Source organism: Heterodontus francisci, chromosome 22 (genome assembly GCF_036365525.1).
Source record: "Heterodontus francisci isolate sHetFra1 chromosome 22, sHetFra1.hap1, whole genome shotgun sequence".
Taxonomy (NCBI): Eukaryota; Metazoa; Chordata; class Chondrichthyes; order Heterodontiformes; family Heterodontidae; genus Heterodontus; species Heterodontus francisci.
This window is the reverse complement of record NC_090392.1, coordinates 34,952,650-34,976,109: the sequence shown is the minus strand read 5'-3', so window position 1 is coordinate 34,976,109 and position 23,460 is coordinate 34,952,650. Positions and strand designations below refer to the sequence as shown.

Sequence of the window (23,460 nt, the reverse complement as noted above, 5' to 3'; positions counted from 1 at the left end):
TTTTCAAAACCAACCCAGACTTCTTCGCAAGAAATATGCAATCATTGACATTCCCCATGAACACAACACAATTTCTCAAAGCCCTCTTTCTCTTGCACATTGTGTGCACAATGCCTTGCACTCGCTCCTCTTTCTAGTCCTGATGCTGCAGAAAGTTCCTCAAAACCGAGCAGTGACACTTTATTTGGCTCAGATTAGAATAGAAACCTGCAACACGAGCTTGCGAAGTAACAGCGAATCTTAGTCTCATTTCAGACGAGGCAAAAGCACATCAGCAATTCACTTTCACCAGCTCCACAGTCGTTAAGACAGGGGCACGCTGCAATATTTTGACCCGCACTGTCCAATTACTCGCTGTCAGCAGCAAGTGGCGTCTGCTGCCTCAATCAACAGGTTACTGGCCATCTCGGGGAGGTAAAATAGCACAACCCGGGCCAAATCTCCCCATCATCCAAGCACCGGCTCAGCAAAACGTAGGCACATGATATCCGGGTCACTGAACCTCCGAGCAGCTCTGACAGAACAGCCAAGTGACTGAAACTTTCTTTGAGTTGCAATGATGAATCTCCGGTGGAAACAAGTTGGGGGAAATTGCTCCTCCTGAACATTTCTTCTTGGGTAAAAGGGGAAAAAATCCTTTTCAATTTAACCACTGCTGCAGCAGATTCTTGGTGTCTTAAGCACCTTGATAACCCAGCTCTTAACATGCAGCCGCAATTATGACAAGGGGTTCATGACACGCAGAGGGGAAAAAGTTATTTAAGTTATGACAGTCGCTCACAGATTTATTAGCGTTTTGTTCAGTCAGTAACAGAGACATACCTGGATTTATTGATGCAGATTAACATAACTATTCAGCGTCACGCAGAGCCGCTAGGAGTACTTTGCCTCCCTTAAAGACGGACACAGCTGATTCTGTAACTGAAGCGAAGGAAACAGGCAGACCTGCCAAATTATCATTTTATTTTGTTCTTCATTCGGCAAGTAACAGGAACACTAACAAGGTGGCGTTGAAAATGAGATGCACTGCGGCTCCGCTCAATATCAAAGCGCTTCTTCATATTGAACCGAGGAAGAATATACATGAATAAAAGCAAAGTACTGTGGATGCTGGAAATCTGAAATAAAAACAAGAAATTCTGGAAATACTCAGCACGACTGGCAGCATCTGTGGAGACAGAAGCAGAGTTAACATTTCGGCTCAGTGACCCTTCTTCAGAACTGGCAAATATTAGAAATGTCAAAGGTTAGAAGCAAGTAAAGCGGGGGTGGAGCAAGAGATAACAAAGGAGAAGGTGTAGATTGGACAAGGCCACAGAATAGCTGACCAGAAGGTCATGGAGCAAAGGCAAACAATATGTTAATGGTGTGTTGAAAGACAAAGCATTCGTACAGAGAGGACTGTTAATGGACTGAAAATCGAACAGCAGCAAGTACAAACAGGAAAAAAAACAGTGGGTAAGCAAACTGAACAAACTAAGATGAAATAAAATAAACATACAAAAAAATGTAAAAAATGTAAAAATGAAAAATAACAAAAAATGAAAGTAAAATGGGGGCCCCGTCATGCTCTGGAATTATTGAACTCAATATTCAGTCCGGCACGCTCTCGTGTGCAGTGGTTCACACCGCAGCCTCACAGCTCCAGCGACCCGCTTTCAATTCTGGGCACTGCCTGCGTGGTGTTTGCAAGTTCTCCCTGTGTCTGCGTGGGATTCCTCTGGGTGCTCCGGTTTCCTCCCACATGCCAAAGACTGGCTGCTTGATAGGTTAATTGGCCATTATAAATTGCCCCTCGTATAGGGAGGTGGTAGGGAAATATAGGGAAGGTGGGGATGTGGTAGGAATATGGAATTCGTGTCGGATTAGTATAAATGGGTGGTCGATGGTCAGCACAGACTCGGTGGGCCGAAGGGCCTGTTTCACTGCTGTATCACCAAACTAAACTAATCGGTCAACGGGATGCTGTTTTTCGAGCTTGTGTTGATGTTCACTGGAACACTGAGGCAATCCCAGGATAGAGATGTGAGCATGAGAGCAGTGGGCAGTCTTGAAATGGCAAGCAACCGGAAGCTCAGGGTCCTGCTTGCGGACTGAGCCGACGTATTCCGCAAAGCGGTCACCCAGTCTGCGTTTGGTCTCCCCAATAAACATGAATATACATGAATTGGATTTAGGCGCCAGTATGTTGCAAAACAAGAAGAAAGAAAAGCACAAATGCCATTAACTCTGACTTTGCAAATGATTCACTGAAAAATTCTTTCATTTGCTGGAAAAGATGACTATTGTGCATCTGAAAATGGGCACCATGGAATTGTGTTGCATACTGACCTGTTTTCCTATATTTGCCTGTCATCTATGCAATTCAATTTGTGTTGGATATTGCTGAGAATCTCATTTCAAGATGAGGGCACAGATATTATTATAATCCTACTGAAAGCATAAACCTGGAACAAATACTGTGTTACATGGATTGCAACGTTTCGAGGGCTGTGCAGCTAAGGTGAGGAAGACAGGAATGATGTGTTTGATGATTGCGTGGAATGCATTGCAAACTTGGGTTACGTTGCTTGATTTCATTCTACACCTTGAAATTCAGAAACAAGTGAGGCACCAGGTGGAAACCAACAGCTGTCTCTGTGGAAGAGGGGACATGGCTTCCTAATCTAACCATTTGAACTCTGCAAACATTCTGCTGGATCTGAACTGCCCTGTATACCAAGGCCAATTTGTATACTATATAGATTGGCATGCCCAGACTATGCAGAGGACTCCAGGTGGGGTCCAACCAGGACATTATATAGCTGCAGTGAAGCTTCGCCCCCATTATATAACTGCCTCTGTTACGCATTCTACTGCGAGGGTAATCACATTGTATGTAGCAACTGAGCAAAATAAGGACTCATTTGATCAAAATAAAGAGTTTAAAAACACAAATATGTGTCAGTGCAATCAGTAAATAATGAGAAATGAAATCCAGAAGTTGGCAAGAATCCCAAGTGGATGTCTTGGTGTGGTTGGGGAAGGGAATCTTTGTCAATGATGGCACACTGTGCATTAACACTGCAGCAGCTGCTGCACCTCTTACAAACTTAGTTTCTTAAGGGAGAGTTTTAAAAAAAGGGAATTGGATAATTGCATGAAAGTAGAGGCAAAGAAAAGCAGAGCTAAGGAAGTGGGCCCAAGTGGCAAGTCTTTGAAAAAACTGGCAATGGTACGATGGCCTGAATGGACTGGCGATGTGTTGTGCACTGCTGATCGTCCATGGCTGGGTCAATACCTCTGCAGCCTTGCGAAATGTCACAGTGGAATTGCATTTCAATGAAACAAGCACCACAAATCGATTAAGACTGTATAGTTTAACAATACTTGCAGCTTCCTCAGCGCTGAAACATGTTGAGTTTCTGTAGTGTAGTGGTGATCACGTTTGCCTAACGCGCAAAAGGTCCCCAGTTCGAAACTGGGCAGAAACATTTTCAAAACGAACCCAAACTTCTTCGCAAGAAATATGCAATCATTGACATTCCCCATGAACACAACACAATTTCTCAAAGCCCTCTTTCTCTTGCACATTGTGTGCACAATGCCTTGCACTCGCTCCTCTTTCTAGTCCTGATGCTGCAGAAAGTTCCGCAAAACCGAGCAGTGACACTTTATTTGGCTCAGATGAGAATAGAAACCTGCAACACGAGCTTGCGAAGTAACAGCGAATCTTAGTCTCATTTCAGACGAGGCAAAAGCACATCAGCAATTCACTTTCACCAGCTCCACAGTCGTTAAGACAGGGGCACGCTGCAATATTTTGACCCGCACTGTCCAATTACTCGCTGTCAGCAGCAAGTGGCGTCTGCTGCCTCAATCAACAGGTTACTGGCCATCTCGGGGAGGTAAAATAGCACAACCCGGGCCAAATCTCCCCATCATCCAAGCACCGGCTCAGCAAAACGTAGGCACATGATATCCGGGTCACTGAACCTCCGAGCAGCTCTGACAGAACAGCCAAGTGACTGAAACTTTCTTTTAGTTGCAATGATGAATCTCCGGTGGAAACAAGTTGGGGGAAATTGCTCCTCCTGAACATTTCTTCTTGGGTAAAAGGGGCAAAAATCCTTTTCAATTTAACCACTGCTGCAGCAGATTCTTGGTGTCTTAAGCACCTTGATAACCCAGCTCTTAACATGCAGCCGCAATTATGACAAGGGGTAAAGGTTCATGACACGCAGAGGGGAAAAAGTTATTTAAGTTATGACAGTCGCTCACAGATTTATTAGCGTTTTGTTCAGTCAGTAACAGAGACATACCTGGATTTATTGATGCAGATTAACATAACTATTCAGCGTCACGCAGAGCCGCTAGGAGTACTTTGCCTCCCTTAAAGACGGACACAGCTGATTCTGTAACTGAAGCGAAGGAAACAGGCAGACCTGCCAAATTATCATTTTATTTTGTTCTTCATTCGGCAAGTAACAGGAACACTAACAAGGTGGCGTTGAAAATGAGATGCACTGCGGCTCCGCTCAATATCAAAGCGCTTCTTCATATTGAACCGAAGAAGAATATACATGAATAAAAGCAAAATACTGTGGATGCTGGAAATCTGAAATAAAAACAAGAAATTCTGGAAATACTCAGCACGACTGGCAGCATCTGTGGAGACAGAAGCAGAGTTAACATTTCGGCTCAGTGACCCTTCTTCAGAACTGGCAAATATTAGAAATGTCAAAGGTTAGAAGCAAGTAAAGCGGGGGTGGAGCAAGAGATAACAAAGGAGAAGGTGTAGATTGGACAAGGCCACAGAATAGCTGACCAGAAGGTCATGGAGCAAAGGCAAACAATATGTTAATGGTGTGTTGAAAGACAAAGCATTAGTACAGGGAGGACGGTTAATGGACTGAAAATTGAACAGCAGCAAGTACAAACAGGAAAAAAAACAGTGGGTAAGCAAACTGAACAAACTAAGATGAAATAAAATAAACATACAAAAAAATGTAAAAAATGTAAAAATTAAAAATAACAAAAAATGAAAGTAAAATGGGGGCCCCGTCATGCTCTGGAATTATTGAACTCAATATTCAGCCCGGCACGCTCTCGTGTGCAGTGGTTCACACCGCAGCCTCACAGCTCCAGCGACCCGCTTTCAATTCTGGGCACTGCCTGCGTGGTGTTTGCAAGTTCTCCCTGTGTCTGCGTGGGATTCCTCTGGGTGCTCCGGTTTCCTCCCACATGCCAAAGACTGGCTGCTTGATAGGTTAATTGGCCATTATAAATTGCCCCTCGTATAGGGAGGTGGTAGGGAAATATAGGGAAGGTGGGGATGTGGTAGGAATATGGAATTCGTGTCGGATTAGTATAAATGGGTGGTCGATGGTCAGCACAGACTCGGTGGGCCGAAGGGCCTGTTTCACTGCTGTATCACCAAACTAAACGAATCGGTCAACGGGATGCTGTTTTTCGAGCTTGTGTTGATGTTCACTGGAACACTGAGGCAATCCCAGGATAGAGGTGTGAGCATGAGAGCAGTGGGCAGTCTTGAAATGGCAAGCAACCGGAAGCTCAGGGTCCTGCTTGCGGACTGAGCCGACGTATTCCGCAAAGCGGTCACCCAGTCTGCGTTTGGTCTCCCCAATAAACATGAATATACATGAATTGGATTTAGGCGCCAGTATGTTGCAAAACAAGAAGAAAGAAAAGCACAAATGCCATTAACTCTGACTTTGCAAATGATTCACTGAAAAATTCTTTCATTTGCTGGAAAAGATGACTATTGTGCATCTGAAAATGGGCACCATGGAATTGTGTTGCATACTGACCTGTTTTCCTATATTTGCCTGTCATCTATGCAATTCAATTTGTGTTGGATATTGCTGAGAATCTCATTTCAAGATGAGGGCACAGATATTATTATAATCCTACTGAAAGCCTAAACCTGGAACAAATACTGTGTTACATGGATTGCAACGTTTCGAGGGTTGTGCAGCTAAGGTGAGGAAGACAGGAATGATGTGTTTGACGATTGCGTGGAATGCATTGCAAACTTGGGTTACGTTGCTTGATTTCATTCTACACCTTGAAATTCAGAAACAAGTGAGGCACCAGGTGGAAACCAACAGCTGTCTCTGTGGAAGAGGGGACATGGCTTCCTAATCTAACCATTTGAACTCTGCAAACATTCTGCTGGATCTGAACTGCCCTGTATACCAAGGCCAATTTGTATACTATATAAATTGGCATGCCCAGACTATGCAGAGGACTCCAGGTGGGGTCCAACCAGGACATTATATAGCTGCAGTGAAGCTTCGCCCCCATTATATAACTGCCTCTGTTACGCATTCTACTGCGAGGGTAATCACATTGTTTGTAGCATCTCAGCTAAATAAGGACTCATTTGATCAAACTAAAGAGTTTAAAAACACAAATATGTGTCAGTGCAATCAGTAAATAATGAGAAATGAAATCCAGAAGTTGGCAAGAATCCCAAGTGGATGTCTTGGTGTGGTTGGGGAAGGGAATCTTTGTCAATGATGGCACACTGTGCATTAACACTGCAGCAGCTGCTGCACCTCTTACAAACTTAGTTTCTTAAGGGAGAGTTTTAAAAAAAGGGAATTGGATAATTGCATGAAAGGAGAGGCAAAGAAAAGCAGAGCTAAGGAAGTGGGCCCAAGTGGCAAGTCTTTGAAAAAACTGGCAATGGTACGATGGCCTGAATGGACTGGCGATGTGTTGTGCACTGCTGATCGTCCATGGCTGGGTCAATACCTCTGCAGCCTTGCGTAATGTCACAGTGGAATTGCATTTCCATGAAACAAGCACCACAAATCGATTAAGACTGTATAGTTTAACAATACTTGCAGCTTCCTCAGCGTTGTAACGTGTTGAGTTTCTGTAGTGTAGTGGTGATCACGTTTGCCTAACACGCAAAAGGTCCCCAGTTCGAAACTGGGCAGAAACATTTTCAAAACGAACCCAAACTTCTTCGCAAGAAATATGCAATCATTGACATTCCCCATGAACACAACACAATTTCTCAAAGCCCTCTTTCTCTTGCACATTGTGTGCACAATGCCTTGCACTCGCTCCTCTTTCTAGTCCTGATGCTGCAGAAAGTTCCGCAAAACCGAGCAGTGACACTTTATTTGGCTCAGATGAGAATAGAAACCTGCAACACGAGCTTGCTAAGTAACAGCGAATCTTAGTCTCATTTCAGACGAGGCAAAAGCACATCAGCAATTCACTTTCACCAGCTCCACAGTCGTTGAGACAGGGGCACGCTGCAATATTTTGACCCGCACTGTCCAATTACTCGCTGTCAGCAGCAAGTGGCGTCTGCTGCCTCAATCAACAGGTTACTGGCCATCTCGGGGAGGTAAAATAGCACAACCCGGGCCAAATCTCCCCATCAACCAAGCACCGGCTCAGCAAAACGTAGGCACATGATATCCGGGTCACTGAACCTCCGAGCAGCTCTCACAGAACACCCAAGTGACTGAAACTTTCTTTGAGTTGCAATGATGAATCTCCGGTGGAAACAAGTTGGGGGAAATTGCTCCTCCTGAACATTTCTTCTTGGGTAAAAGGGGCAAAAATCCTTTTCAATTTAACCACTGCTGCAGCAGATTCTTGGTGTCTTAAGCACCTTGATAACCCAGCTCTTAACATGCAGCCGCAATTATGACAAGGGGTGAAGGTTCATGACACGCAGAGGGGAAAAAGTTATTTAAGTTATGACAGTCGCTCACAGATTTATTAGCGTTTTGTTCAGTCAGTAACAGAGACATACCTGGATTTATTGATGCAGATTAACATAACTATTCAGCGTCACGCAGAGCCGCTAGGAGTACTTTGCCTCCCTGAAAGACGGACACGGCTGATTCTGTAACTGAAGCTAAGGAAACAGGCAGACCTGCCAAATTATTATTTTATTTTGTTCTTCATTCGGCAAGTAACAGGAACACTAACAAGGTGGCGTTGAAAATGAGATGCACTGCGGCTCCGCTCAATATCAAAGCGCTCCTTCATATTGAACCGAGGAAGAATATACATGAATTAAAGCAAAATACTGTGGATGCTGGAAATCTGAAATAAAAACAAGAAATTCTGGAAATACTCAGCACGACTGGCAGCATCTGTGGAGACAGAAGCAGAGTTAACATTTCGGCTCAGTGACCCTTCTTCAGAACTGGCAAATATTAGAAATGTCAAAGGTTAGAAGCAAGTAAAGCGGGGGTGGAGCAAGAGATAACAAAGGAGAAGGTGTAGATTGGACAAGGCCACAGAATAGCTGACCAGAAGGTCATGGAGCAAAGGCAAACAATATGTTAATGGTGTGTTGAAAGACAAAGCATTCGTACAGAGAGGACTGTTAATGGACTGAAAATCGAACAGCAGCAAGTACAAACAGGAAAAAAAACAGTGGGTAAGCAAACTGAACAAACTAAGATGAAATAAAATAAACATACAAAAAAATGTAAAAACTGTAAAAATGAAAAATAACAAAAAATGAAAGTAAAATGGGGGCCCCGTCATGCTCTGGAATTATTGAACTCAATATTCAGTCCGGCACGCTCTCGTGTGCAGTGGTTCACACCGCAGCCTCACAGCTCCAGCGACCCGCTTTCAATTCTGGGCACTGCCTGCGTGGTGTTTGCAAGTTCTCCCTGTGTCTGCGTGGGATTCCTCTGGGTGCTCCGGTTTCCTCCCACATGCCAAAGACTGGCTGCTTGATAGGTTAATTGGCCATTATAAATTGCCCCTCGTATAGGGAGGTGGTAGGGAAATATAGGGAAGTGGGGATGTGGTAGGAATATGGAATTCGTGTCGGATTAGTATAAATGGGTGGTCGATGGTCAGCACAGACTCGGTGGGCCGAAGGGCCTGTTTCACTGCTGTATCACCAAACTAAACTAATCGGTCAACGGGATGCTGTTTTTCGAGCTTGTGTTGATGTTCACTGGAACACTGAGGCAATCCCAGGATAGAGATGTGAGCATGAGAGCAGTGGGCAGTCTTGAAATGGCAAGCAACCGGAAGCTCAGGGTCCTGCTTGCGGACTGAGCCGACGTATTCCGCAAAGCGGTCACCCAGTCTGCGTTTGGTCTCCCCAATAAACATGAATATACATGAATTGGATTTAGGCGCCAGTATGTTGCAAAACAAGAAGAAAGAAAAGCACAAATGCCATTAACTCTGACTTTGCAAATGATTCACTGAAAAATTCTTTCATTTGCTGGAAAAGATGACTATTGTGCATCTGAAAATGGGCACCATGGAATTGTGTTGCATACTGACCTGTTTTCCTATATTTGCCTGTCATCTATGCAATTCAATTTGTGTTGGATATTGCTGAGAATCTCATTTCAAGATGAGGGCACAGATATTATTATAATACGGCTGAAAGCCTAAACCTGGAACAAATACTGTGTTACATGGATTGCAACGTTTCGAGGGCTGTGCAGCTAAGGTGAGGAAGACAGGAATGATGTGTTTGATGATTGCGTGGAATGCATTGCAAACTTGGGTTACGTTGCTTGATTTCATTCTACACCTTGAAATTCAGAAACAAGTGAGGCACCAGGTGGAAACCAACAGCTGTCTCTGTGGAAGAGGGGACATGGCTTCCTAATCTAACCATTTGAACTCTGCAAACATTCTGCTGGATCTGAACTGCCCTGTATACCAAGGCCAATTTGTATACTATATAAATTGGCATGCCCAGACTATGCAGAGGACTCCAGGTGGGGTCCAACCAGGACATTATATAGCTGCAGTGAAGCTTCGCCCCCATTATATAACTGCCTCTGTTACGCATTCTACTGCGAGGGTAATCACATTGTATGTAGCATCTCAGCAAAATAAGGACTCATTTGATCAAAATAAAGAGTTTAAAAACACAAATATATGTCAGTGCAATCAGTAAATAATGAGAAATGAAATCCAGAAGTTGGCAAGAATCCCAAGTGGATGTCTTGGTGTGGTTGGGGAAGGGAATCTTTGTCAATGATGGCACACTGTGCATTAACACTGCAGCAGCTGCTGCACCTCTTACAAACTTAGTTTCTTAAGGGAGAGTTTTAAAAAAAGGGAATTGGATAATTGCATGAAAGGAGAGGCAAACAAAAGCAGAGCTAAGGAAGTGGGCCCAAATGGCAAGTCTTTCATAAAACTGCCATGGTACGATGGCCTGAATGGACTGGCGATGTGTTGTGCACTGCTGATCGTCCATGGCTGGGTCAATACCTCTGCAGCCTTGCGTAATGTCACAGTGGAATTGCATTTCAATGAAACAAGCACCACAAATCGATTAAGACTGTATTGTTTAACAATACTTGCAGCTTCCTCAACGCCACCAGTGTGTTGAGTTTCTGTAGTGTAGTGGTGATCACGTTTACCTCATAGGCAAAAAGTCCCCAGTTCGAAACTGGGCAGAAACATTTTCAAAACCAACCCAGACTTCTTCGCAAGAAATATGCAATCATTGACATTCCCCATGAACACAACACAATTTCTCAAAGCCCTCTTTCTCTTGCACATTGTGTGCACAATGCCTTGCACTCGCTCCTCTTTCTAGTCCTGATGCTGCAGAAAGTTCCTCAAAACCGAGCAGTGACACTTTATTTGGCTCAGATTAGAATAGAAACCTGCAACACGAGCTTGCGAAGTAACAGCGAATCTTAGTCTCATTTCAGACGAGGCAAAAGCACATCAGCAATTCACTTTCACCAGCTCCACAGTCGTTAAGACAGGGGCACGCTGCAATATTTTGACCCGCACTGTCCAATTACTCGCTGTCAGCAGCAAGTGGCGTCTGCTGCCTCAATCAACAGGTTACTGGCCATCTCGGGGAGGTAAAATAGCACAACCCGGGCCAAATCTCCCCATCATCCAAGCACCGGCTCAGCAAAACGTAGGCACATGATATCCGGGTCACTGAACCTCCGAGCAGCTCTGACAGAACAGCCAAGTGACTGAAACTTTCTTTGAGTTGCAATGATGAATCTCCGGTGGAAACAAGTTGGGGGAAATTGCTCCTCCTGAACATTTCTTCTTGGGTAAAAGGGGAAAAAATCCTTTTCAATTTAACCACTGCTGCAGCAGATTCTTGGTGTCTTAAGCACCTTGATAACCCAGCTCTTAACATGCAGCCGCAATTATGACAAGGGGTTCATGACACGCAGAGGGGAAAAAGTTATTTAAGTTATGACAGTCGCTCACAGATTTATTAGCGTTTTGTTCAGTCAGTAACAGAGACATACCTGGATTTATTGATGCAGATTAACATAACTATTCAGCGTCACGCAGAGCCGCTAGGAGTACTTTGCCTCCCTTAAAGACGGACACAGCTGATTCTGTAACTGAAGCGAAGGAAACAGGCAGACCTGCCAAATTATCATTTTATTTTGTTCTTCATTCGGCAAGTAACAGGAACACTAACAAGGTGGCGTTGAAAATGAGATGCACTGCGGCTCCGCTCAATATCAAAGCGCTTCTTCATATTGAACCGAGGAAGAATATACATGAATAAAAGCAAAGTACTGTGGATGCTGGAAATCTGAAATAAAAACAAGAAATTCTGGAAATACTCAGCACGACTGGCAGCATCTGTGGAGACAGAAGCAGAGTTAACATTTCGGCTCAGTGACCCTTCTTCAGAACTGGCAAATATTAGAAATGTCAAAGGTTAGAAGCAAGTAAAGCGGGGGTGGAGCAAGAGATAACAAAGGAGAAGGTGTAGATTGGACAAGGCCACAGAATAGCTGACCAGAAGGTCATGGAGCAAAGGCAAACAATATGTTAATGGTGTGTTGAAAGACAAAGCATTCGTACAGAGAGGACTGTTAATGGACTGAAAATCGAACAGCAGCAAGTACAAACAGGAAAAAAAACAGTGGGTAAGCAAACTGAACAAACTAAGATGAAATAAAATAAACATACAAAAAAATGTAAAAAATGTAAAAATGAAAAATAACAAAAAATGAAAGTAAAATGGGGGCCCCGTCATGCTCTGGAATTATTGAACTCAATATTCAGTCCGGCACGCTCTCGTGTGCAGTGGTTCACACCGCAGCCTCACAGCTCCAGCGACCCGCTTTCAATTCTGGGCACTGCCTGCGTGGTGTTTGCAAGTTCTCCCTGTGTCTGCGTGGGATTCCTCTGGGTGCTCCGGTTTCCTCCCACATGCCAAAGACTGGCTGCTTGATAGGTTAATTGGCCATTATAAATTGCCCCTCGTATAGGGAGGTGGTAGGGAAATATAGGGAAGGTGGGGATGTGGTAGGAATATGGAATTCGTGTCGGATTAGTATAAATGGGTGGTCGATGGTCAGCACAGACTCGGTGGGCCGAAGGGCCTGTTTCACTGCTGTATCACCAAACTAAACTAATCGGTCAACGGGATGCTGTTTTTCGAGCTTGTGTTGATGTTCACTGGAACACTGAGGCAATCCCAGGATAGAGATGTGAGCATGAGAGCAGTGGGCAGTCTTGAAATGGCAAGCAACCGGAAGCTCAGGGTCCTGCTTGCGGACTGAGCCGACGTATTCCGCAAAGCGGTCACCCAGTCTGCGTTTGGTCTCCCCAATAAACATGAATATACATGAATTGGATTTAGGCGCCAGTATGTTGCAAAACAAGAAGAAAGAAAAGCACAAATGCCATTAACTCTGACTTTGCAAATGATTCACTGAAAAATTCTTTCATTTGCTGGAAAAGATGACTATTGTGCATCTGAAAATGGGCACCATGGAATTGTGTTGCATACTGACCTGTTTTCCTATATTTGCCTGTCATCTATGCAATTCAATTTGTGTTGGATATTGCTGAGAATCTCATTTCAAGATGAGGGCACAGATATTATTATAATCCTACTGAAAGCATAAACCTGGAACAAATACTGTGTTACATGGATTGCAACGTTTCGAGGGCTGTGCAGCTAAGGTGAGGAAGACAGGAATGATGTGTTTGATGATTGCGTGGAATGCATTGCAAACTTGGGTTACGTTGCTTGATTTCATTCTACACCTTGAAATTCAGAAACAAGTGAGGCACCAGGTGGAAACCAACAGCTGTCTCTGTGGAAGAGGGGACATGGCTTCCTAATCTAACCATTTGAACTCTGCAAACATTCTGCTGGATCTGAACTGCCCTGTATACCAAGGCCAATTTGTATACTATATAGATTGGCATGCCCAGACTATGCAGAGGACTCCAGGTGGGGTCCAACCAGGACATTATATAGCTGCAGTGAAGCTTCGCCCCCATTATATAACTGCCTCTGTTACGCATTCTACTGCGAGGGTAATCACATTGTATGTAGCAACTGAGCAAAATAAGGACTCATTTGATCAAAATAAAGAGTTTAAAAACACAAATATGTGTCAGTGCAATCAGTAAATAATGAGAAATGAAATCCAGAAGTTGGCAAGAATCCCAAGTGGATGTCTTGGTGTGGTTGGGGAAGGGAATCTTTGTCAATGATGGCACACTGTGCATTAACACTGCAGCAGCTGCTGCACCTCTTACAAACTTAGTTTCTTAAGGGAGAGTTTTAAAAAAAGGGAATTGGATAATTGCATGAAAGTAGAGGCAAAGAAAAGCAGAGCTAAGGAAGTGGGCCCAAGTGGCAAGTCTTTGAAAAAACTGGCAATGGTACGATGGCCTGAATGGACTGGCGATGTGTTGTGCACTGCTGATCGTCCATGGCTGGGTCAATACCTCTGCAGCCTTGCGAAATGTCACAGTGGAATTGCATTTCAATGAAACAAGCACCACAAATCGATTAAGACTGTATAGTTTAACAATACTTGCAGCTTCCTCAGCGCTGAAACATGTTGAGTTTCTGTAGTGTAGTGGTGATCACGTTTGCCTAACGCGCAAAAGGTCCCCAGTTCGAAACTGGGCAGAAACATTTTCAAAACGAACCCAAACTTCTTCGCAAGAAATATGCAATCATTGACATTCCCCATGAACACAACACAATTTCTCAAAGCCCTCTTTCTCTTGCACATTGTGTGCACAATGCCTTGCACTCGCTCCTCTTTCTAGTCCTGATGCTGCAGAAAGTTCCGCAAAACCGAGCAGTGACACTTTATTTGGCTCAGATGAGAATAGAAACCTGCAACACGAGCTTGCGAAGTAACAGCGAATCTTAGTCTCATTTCAGACGAGGCAAAAGCACATCAGCAATTCACTTTCACCAGCTCCACAGTCGTTAAGACAGGGGCACGCTGCAATATTTTGACCCGCACTGTCCAATTACTCGCTGTCAGCAGCAAGTGGCGTCTGCTGCCTCAATCAACAGGTTACTGGCCATCTCGGGGAGGTAAAATAGCACAACCCGGGCCAAATCTCCCCATCATCCAAGCACCGGCTCAGCAAAACGTAGGCACATGATATCCGGGTCACTGAACCTCCGAGCAGCTCTGACAGAACAGCCAAGTGACTGAAACTTTCTTTTAGTTGCAATGATGAATCTCCGGTGGAAACAAGTTGGGGGAAATTGCTCCTCCTGAACATTTCTTCTTGGGTAAAAGGGGCAAAAATCCTTTTCAATTTAACCACTGCTGCAGCAGATTCTTGGTGTCTTAAGCACCTTGATAACCCAGCTCTTAACATGCAGCCGCAATTATGACAAGGGGTAAAGGTTCATGACACGCAGAGGGGAAAAAGTTATTTAAGTTATGACAGTCGCTCACAGATTTATTAGCGTTTTGTTCAGTCAGTAACAGAGACATACCTGGATTTATTGATGCAGATTAACATAACTATTCAGCGTCACGCAGAGCCGCTAGGAGTACTTTGCCTCCCTTAAAGACGGACACAGCTGATTCTGTAACTGAAGCGAAGGAAACAGGCAGACCTGCCAAATTATCATTTTATTTTGTTCTTCATTCGGCAAGTAACAGGAACACTAACAAGGTGGCGTTGAAAATGAGATGCACTGCGGCTCCGCTCAATATCAAAGCGCTTCTTCATATTGAACCGAAGAAGAATATACATGAATAAAAGCAAAATACTGTGGATGCTGGAAATCTGAAATAAAAACAAGAAATTCTGGAAATACTCAGCACGACTGGCAGCATCTGTGGAGACAGAAGCAGAGTTAACATTTCGGCTCAGTGACCCTTCTTCAGAACTGGCAAATATTAGAAATGTCAAAGGTTAGAAGCAAGTAAAGCGGGGGTGGAGCAAGAGATAACAAAGGAGAAGGTGTAGATTGGACAAGGCCACAGAATAGCTGACCAGAAGGTCATGGAGCAAAGGCAAACAATATGTTAATGGTGTGTTGAAAGACAAAGCATTAGTACAGGGAGGACGGTTAATGGACTGAAAATTGAACAGCAGCAAGTACAAACAGGAAAAAAAACAGTGGGTAAGCAAACTGAACAAACTAAGATGAAATAAAATAAACATACAAAAAAATGTAAAAAATGTAAAAATTAAAAATAACAAAAAATGAAAGTAAAATGGGGGCCCCGTCATGCTCTGGAATTATTGAACTCAATATTCAGCCCGGCACGCTCTCGTGTGCAGTGGTTCACACCGCAGCCTCACAGCTCCAGCGACCCGCTTTCAATTCTGGGCACTGCCTGCGTGGTGTTTGCAAGTTCTCCCTGTGTCTGCGTGGGATTCCTCTGGGTGCTCCGGTTTCCTCCCACATGCCAAAGACTGGCTGCTTGATAGGTTAATTGGCCATTATAAATTGCCCCTCGTATAGGGAGGTGGTAGGGAAATATAGGGAAGGTGGGGATGTGGTAGGAATATGGAATTCGTGTCGGATTAGTATAAATGGGTGGTCGATGGTCAGCACAGACTCGGTGGGCCGAAGGGCCTGTTTCACTGCTGTATCACCAAACTAAACTAATCGGTCAACGGGATGCTGTTTTTCGAGCTTGTGTTGATGTTCACTGGAACACTGAGGCAATCCCAGGATAGAGGTGTGAGCATGAGAGCAGTGGGCAGTCTTGAAATGGCAAGCAACCGGAAGCTCAGGGTCCTGCTTGCGGACTGAGCCGACGTATTCCGCAAAGCGGTCACCCAGTCTGCGTTTGGTCTCCCCAATAAACATGAATATACATGAATTGGATTTAGGCGCCAGTATGTTGCAAAACAAGAAGAAAGAAAAGCACAAATGCCATTAACTCTGACTTTGCAAATGATTCACTGAAAAATTCTTTCATTTGCTGGAAAAGATGACTATTGTGCATCTGAAAATGGGCACCATGGAATTGTGTTGCATACTGACCTGTTTTCCTATATTTGCCTGTCATCTATGCAATTCAATTTGTGTTGGATATTGCTGAGAATCTCATTTCAAGATGAGGGCACAGATATTATTATAATCCTACTGAAAGCCTAAACCTGGAACAAATACTGTGTTACATGGATTGCAACGTTTCGAGGGTTGTGCAGCTAAGGTGAGGAAGACAGGAATGATGTGTTTGACGATTGCGTGGAATGCATTGCAAACTTGGGTTACGTTGCTTGATTTCATTCTACACCTTGAAATTCAGAAACAAGTGAGGCACCAGGTGGAAACCAACAGCTGTCTCTGTGGAAGAGGGGACATGGCTTCCTAATCTAACCATTTGAACTCTGCAAACATTCTGCTGGATCTGAACTGCCCTGTATACCAAGGCCAATTTGTATACTATATAAATTGGCATGCCCAGACTATGCAGAGGACTCCAGGTGGGGTCCAACCAGGACATTATATAGCTGCAGTGAAGCTTCGCCCCCATTATATAACTGCCTCTGTTACGCATTCTACTGCGAGGGTAATCACATTGTTTGTAGCATCTCAGCTAAATAAGGACTCATTTGATCAAACTAAAGAGTTTAAAAACACAAATATGTGTCAGTGCAATCAGTAAATAATGAGAAATGAAATCCAGAAGTTGGCAAGAATCCCAAGTGGATGTCTTGGTGTGGTTGGGGAAGGGAATCTTTGTCAATGATGGCACACTGTGCATTAACACTGCAGCAGCTGCTGCACCTCTTACAAACTTAGTTTCTTAAGGGAGAGTTTTAAAAAAAGGGAATTGGATAATTGCATGAAAGGAGAGGCAAAGAAAAGCAGAGCTAAGGAAGTGGGCCCAAGTGGCAAGTCTTTGAAAAAACTGGCAATGGTACGATGGCCTGAATGGACTGGCGATGTGTTGTGCACTGCTGATCGTCCATGGCTGGGTCAATACCTCTGCAGCCTTGCGAAATGTCACAGTGGAATTGCATTTCAATGAAACAAGCACCACAAATCGATTAAGACTGTATAGTTTAACAATACTTGCAGCTTCCTCAGCGCTGTAACGTGTTGAGTTTCTGTAGTGTAGTGGTGATCACGTTTGCCTAACACGCAAAAGGTCCCCAGTTCGAAACTGGGCAGAAACATTTTCAAAACGAACCCAAACTTCTTCGCAAGAAATATGCAATCATTGACATTCCCCATGAACACAACACAATTTCTCAAAGCCCTCTTTCTCTTGCACATTGTGTGCACAATGCCTTGCACTCGCTCCTCTTTCTAGTCCTGATGCTGCAGAAAGTTCCGCAAAACCGAGCAGTGACACTTTATTTGGCTCAGATGAGAATAGAAACCTGCAACACGAGCTTGCTAAGTAACAGCGAATCTTAGTCTCATTTCAGACGAGGCAAAAGCACATCAGCAATTCACTTTCACCAGCTCCACAGTCGTTGAGACAGGGGCACGCTGCAATATTTTGACCCGCACTGTCCAATTACTCGCTGTCAGCAGCAAGTGGCGTCTGCTGCCTCAATCAACAGGTTACTGGCCATCTCGGGGAGGTAAAATAGCACAACCCGGGCCAAATCTCCCCATCAACCAAGCACCGGCTCAGCAAAACGTAGGCACATGATATCCGGGTCACTGAACCTCCGAGCAGCTCTGACAGAACAGCCAAGTGACTGAAACTTTCTTTGAGTTGCAATGATGAATCTCCAGTGGAAACAAGTTGGGGGAAATTGCTCCTCCTGAACATTTCTTCTTGGGTAAAAGGGGCAAAAATCCTTTTCAATTTAACCACTGCTGCAGCAGATTCTTGGTGTCTTAAGCACCTTGATAACCCAGCTCTTAACATGCAGCCGCAATTATGACAAGGGGTGAAGGTTCATGACACGCAGAGGGGAAAAAGTTATTTAAGTTATGACAGTCGCTCACAGATTTATTAGCGTTTTGTTCAGTCAGTAACAGAGACATACCTGGATTTATTGATGCAGATTAACATAACTATTCAGCGTCACGCAGAGCCGCTAGGAGTACTTTGCCTCCCTTAAAGACGGACACAGCTGATTCTGTAACTGAAGCGAAGGAAACAGGCAGACCTGCCAAATTATCATTTTATTTTGTTCTTCATTCGGCAAGTAACAGGAACACTAACAAGGTGGCGTTGAAAATGAGATGCACTGCGGCTCCGCTCAATATCAAAGCGCTCCTTCATATTGAACCGAGGAAGAATATACATGAATTAAAGCAAAATACTGTGGATGCTGGAAATCTGAAATAAAAACAAGAAATTCTGGAAATACTCAGCACGACTGGCAGCATCTGTGGAGACAGAAGCAGAGTTAACATTTCGGCTCAGTGACCCTTCTTCAGAACTGGCAAATATTAGAAATGTCAAAGGTTAGAAGCAAGTAAAGCGGGGGTGGAGCAAGAGATAACAAAGGAGAAGGTGTAGATTGGACAAGGCCACAGAATAGCTGACCAGAAGGTCATGGAGCAAAGGCAAACAATATGTTAATGGTGTGTTGAAAGACAAAGCATTCGTACAGAGAGGACTGTTAATGGACTGAAAATCGAACAGCAGCAAGTACAAACAGGAAAAAAAACAGTGGGTAAGCAAACTGAACAAACTAAGATGAAATAAAATAAACATACAAAAAAATGTAAAAACTGTAAAAATGAAAAATAACAAAAAATGAAAGTAAAATGGGGGCCCCGTCATGCTCTGGAATTATTGAACTCAATATTCAGTCCGGCACGCTCTCGTGTGCAGTGGTTCACACCGCAGCCTCACAGCTCCAGCGACCCGCTTTCAATTCTGGGCACTGCCTGCGTGGTGTTTGCAAGTTCTCCCTGTGTCTGCGTGGGATTCCTCTGGGTGCTCCGGTTTCCTCCCACATGCCAAAGACTGGCTGCTTGATAGGTTAATTGGCCATTATAAATTGCCCCTCGTATAGGGAGGTGGTAGGGAAATATAGGGAAGTGGGGATGTGGTAGGAATATGGAATTCGTGTCGGATTAGTATAAATGGGTGGTCGATGGTCAGCACAGACTCGGTGGGCCGAAGGGCCTGTTTCACTGCTGTATCACCAAACTAAACTAATCGGTCAACGGGATGCTGTTTTTCGAGCTTGTGTTGATGTTCACTGGAACACTGAGGCAATCCCAGGATAGAGATGTGAGCATGAGAGCAGTGGGCAGTCTTGAAATGGCAAGCAACCGGAAGCTCAGGGTCCTGCTTGCGGACTGAGCCGACGTATTCCGCAAAGCGGTCACCCAGTCTGCGTTTGGTCTCCCCAATAAACATGAATATACATGAATTGGATTTAGGCGCCAGTATGTTGCAAAACAAGAAGAAAGAAAAGCACAAATGCCATTAACTCTGACTTTGCAAATGATTCACTGAAAAATTCTTTCATTTGCTGGAAAAGATGACTATTGTGCATCTGAAAATGGGCACCATGGAATTGTGTTGCATACTGACCTGTTTTCCTATATTTGCCTGTCATCTATGCAATTCAATTTGTGTTGGATATTGCTGAGAATCTCATTTCAAGATGAGGGCACAGATATTATTATAATACGGCTGAAAGCCTAAACCTGGAACAAATACTGTGTTACATGGATTGCAACGTTTCGAGGGCTGTGCAGCTAAGGTGAGGAAGACAGGAATGATGTGTTTGATGATTGCGTGGAATGCATTGCAAACTTGGGTTACGTTGCTTGATTTCATTCTACACCTTGAAATTCAGAAACAAGTGAGGCACCAGGTGGAAACCAACAGCTGTCTCTGTGGAAGAGGGGACATGGCTTCCTAATCTAACCATTTGAACTCTGCAAACATTCTGCTGGATCTGAACTGCCCTGTATACCAAGGCCAATTTGTATACTATATAAATTGGCATGCCCAGACTATGCAGAGGACTCCAGGTGGGGTCCAACCAGGACATTATATAGCTGCAGTGAAGCTTCGCCCCCATTATATAACTGCCTCTGTTACGCATTCTACTGCGAGGGTAATCACATTGTATGTAGCATCTCAGCAAAATAAGGACTCATTTGATCAAAATAAAGAGTTTAAAAACACAAATATATGTCAGTGCAATCAGTAAATAATGAGAAATGAAATCCAGAAGTTGGCAAGAATCCCAAGTGGATGTCTTGGTGTGGTTGGGGAAGGGAATCTTTGTCAATGATGGCACACTGTGCATTAACACTGCAGCAGCTGCTGCACCTCTTACAAACTTAGTTTCTTAAGGGAGAGTTTTAAAAAAAGGGAATTGGATAATTGCATGAAAGGAGAGGCAAACAAAAGCAGAGCTAAGGAAGTGGGCCCAAATGGCAAGTCTTTCATAAAACTGCCATGGTACGATGGCCTGAATGGACTGGCGATGTGTTGTGCACTGCTGATCGTCCATGGCTGGGTCAATACCTCTGCAGCCTTGCGTAATGTCACAGTGGAATTGCATTTCAATGAAACAAGCACCACAAATCGATTAAGACTGTATTGTTTAACAATACTTGCAGCTTCCTCAGCGCTGAAACATGTTGAGTTTCTGTAGTGTAGTGGTGATCACGTTTGCCTAACGCGCAAAAGGTCCCCAGTTCGAAACTGGGCAGAAACATTTTCAAAACGAACCCAAACTTCTTCGCAAGAAATATGCAATCATTGACATTCCCCATGAACACAACACAATTTCTCAAAGCCCTCTTTCTCTTGCACATTGTGTGCACAATGCCTTGCACTCGCTCCTCTTTCTAGTCCTGATGCTGCAGAAAGTTCCGCAAAACCGAGCAGTGACACTTTATTTGGCTCAGATGAGAATAGAAACCTGCAACACGAGCTTGCGAAGTAACAGCGAATCTTAGTCTCATTTCAGACGAGGCAAAAGCACATCAGCAATTCACTTTCACCAGCTCCACAGTCGTTAAGACAGGGGCACGCTGCAATATTTTGACCCGCACTGTCCAATTACTCGCTGTCAGCAGCAAGTGGCGTCTGCTGCCTCAATCAACAGGTTACTGGCCATCTCGGGGAGGTAAAATAGCACAACCCGGGCCAAATCTCCCCATCATCCAAGCACCGGCTCAGCAAAACGTAGGCACATGATATCCGGGTCACTGAACCTCCGAGCAGCTCTGACAGAACAGCCAAGTGACTGAAACTTTCTTTTAGTTGCAATGATGAATCTCCGGTGGAAACAAGTTGGGGGAAATTGCTCCTCCTGAACATTTCTTCTTGGGTAAAAGGGGCAAAAATCCTTTTCAATTTAACCACTGCTGCAGCAGATTCTTGGTGTCTTAAGCACCTTGATAACCCAGCTCTTAACATGCAGCCGCAATTATGACAAGGGGTAAAGGTTCATGACACGCAGAGGGGAAAAAGTTATTTAAGTTATGACAGTCGCTCACAGATTTATTAGCGTTTTGTTCAGTCAGTAACAGAGACATACCTGGATTTATTGATGCAGATTAACATAACTATTCAGCGTCACGCAGAGCCGCTAGGAGTACTTTGCCTCCCTTAAAGACGGACACAGCTGATTCTGTAACTGAAGCGAAGGAAACAGGCAGACCTGCCAAATTATCATTTTATTTTGTTCTTCATTCGGCAAGTAACAGGAACACTAACAAGGTGGCGTTGAAAATGAGATGCACTGCGGCTCCGCTCAATATCAAAGCGCTTCTTCATATTGAACCGAAGAAGAATATACATGAATAAAAGCAAAATACTGTGGATGCTGGAAATCTGAAATAAAAACAAGAAATTCTGGAAATACTCAGCACGACTGGCAGCATCTGTGGAGACAGAAGCAGAGTTAACATTTCGGCTCAGTGACCCTTCTTCAGAACTGGCAAATATTAGAAATGTCAAAGGTTAGAAGCAAGTAAAGCGGGGGTGGAGCAAGAGATAACAAAGGAGAAGGTGTAGATTGGACAAGGCCACAGAATAGCTGACCAGAAGGTCATGGAGCAAAGGCAAACAATATGTTAATGGTGTGTTGAAAGACAAAGCATTAGTACAGGGAGGACGGTTAATGGACTGAAAATTGAACAGCAGCAAGTACAAACAGGAAAAAAAACAGTGGGTAAGCAAACTGAACAAACTAAGATGAAATAAAATAAACATACAAAAAAATGTAAAAAATGTAAAAATTAAAAATAACAAAAAATGAAAGTAAAATGGGGGCCCCGTCATGCTCTGGAATTATTGAACTCAATATTCAGCCCGGCACGCTCTCGTGTGCAGTGGTTCACACCGCAGCCTCACAGCTCCAGCGACCCGCTTTCAATTCTGGGCACTGCCTGCGTGGTGTTTGCAAGTTCTCCCTGTGTCTGCGTGGGATTCCTCTGGGTGCTCCGGTTTCCTCCCACATGCCAAAGACTGGCTGCTTGATAGGTTAATTGGCCATTATAAATTGCCCCTCGTATAGGGAGGTGGTAGGGAAATATAGGGAAGGTGGGGATGTGGTAGGAATATGGAATTCGTGTCGGATTAGTATAAATGGGTGGTCGATGGTCAGCACAGACTCGGTGGGCCGAAGGGCCTGTTTCACTGCTGTATCACCAAACTAAACTAATCGGTCAACGGGATGCTGTTTTTCGAGCTTGTGTTGATGTTCACTGGAACACTGAGGCAATCCCAGGATAGAGGTGTGAGCATGAGAGCAGTGGGCAGTCTTGAAATGGCAAGCAACCGGAAGCTCAGGGTCCTGCTTGCGGACTGAGCCGACGTATTCCGCAAAGCGGTCACCCAGTCTGCGTTTGGTCTCCCCAATAAACATGAATATACATGAATTGGATTTAGGCGCCAGTATGTTGCAAAACAAGAAGAAAGAAAAGCACAAATGCCATTAACTCTGACTTTGCAAATGATTCACTGAAAAATTCTTTCATTTGCTGGAAAAGATGACTATTGTGCATCTGAAAATGGGCACCATGGAATTGTGTTGCATACTGACCTGTTTTCCTATATTTGCCTGTCATCTATGCAATTCAATTTGTGTTGGATATTGCTGAGAATCTCATTTCAAGATGAGGGCACAGATATTATTATAATCCTACTGAAAGCCTAAACCTGGAACAAATACTGTGTTACATGGATTGCAACGTTTCGAGGGTTGTGCAGCTAAGGTGAGGAAGACAGGAATGATGTGTTTGACGATTGCGTGGAATGCATTGCAAACTTGGGTTACGTTGCTTGATTTCATTCTACACCTTGAAAT

At 44.0% G+C, this 23,460-nt stretch overlaps 6 non-coding genes across 6 annotated transcripts; all 6 read left to right on the top strand.

Annotated features, from left to right (window-relative positions):
- The first annotated feature begins 3,400 nt into the window (after positions 1-3,400).
- trnav-aac (transfer RNA valine (anticodon AAC)) lies at positions 3,401-3,473 on the top strand. The gene has a single exon. It is a non-coding gene; the product is annotated as a tRNA-Val (tRNA).
- Positions 3,474-6,879: 3,406 nt separating this feature from the next.
- On the top strand, positions 6,880-6,952 carry trnav-aac (transfer RNA valine (anticodon AAC)). Its single transcript has one exon. It is a non-coding gene; the product is annotated as a tRNA-Val (tRNA).
- Positions 6,953-10,357: 3,405 nt separating this feature from the next.
- trnam-cau (transfer RNA methionine (anticodon CAU)) lies at positions 10,358-10,430 on the top strand. Its single transcript has one exon. It is a non-coding gene; the product is annotated as a tRNA-Met (tRNA).
- A 3,400-nt stretch (positions 10,431-13,830) lies between these two features.
- trnav-aac (transfer RNA valine (anticodon AAC)) lies at positions 13,831-13,903 on the top strand. Its single transcript has one exon. It is a non-coding gene; the product is annotated as a tRNA-Val (tRNA).
- A 3,406-nt stretch (positions 13,904-17,309) lies between these two features.
- Positions 17,310-17,382, top strand: trnav-aac (transfer RNA valine (anticodon AAC)). Its single transcript has one exon. It is a non-coding gene; the product is annotated as a tRNA-Val (tRNA).
- Positions 17,383-20,786: 3,404 nt separating this feature from the next.
- trnav-aac (transfer RNA valine (anticodon AAC)) lies at positions 20,787-20,859 on the top strand. The gene has a single exon. It is a non-coding gene; the product is annotated as a tRNA-Val (tRNA).
- The last annotated feature ends 2,601 nt before the right edge of the window (positions 20,860-23,460 follow it).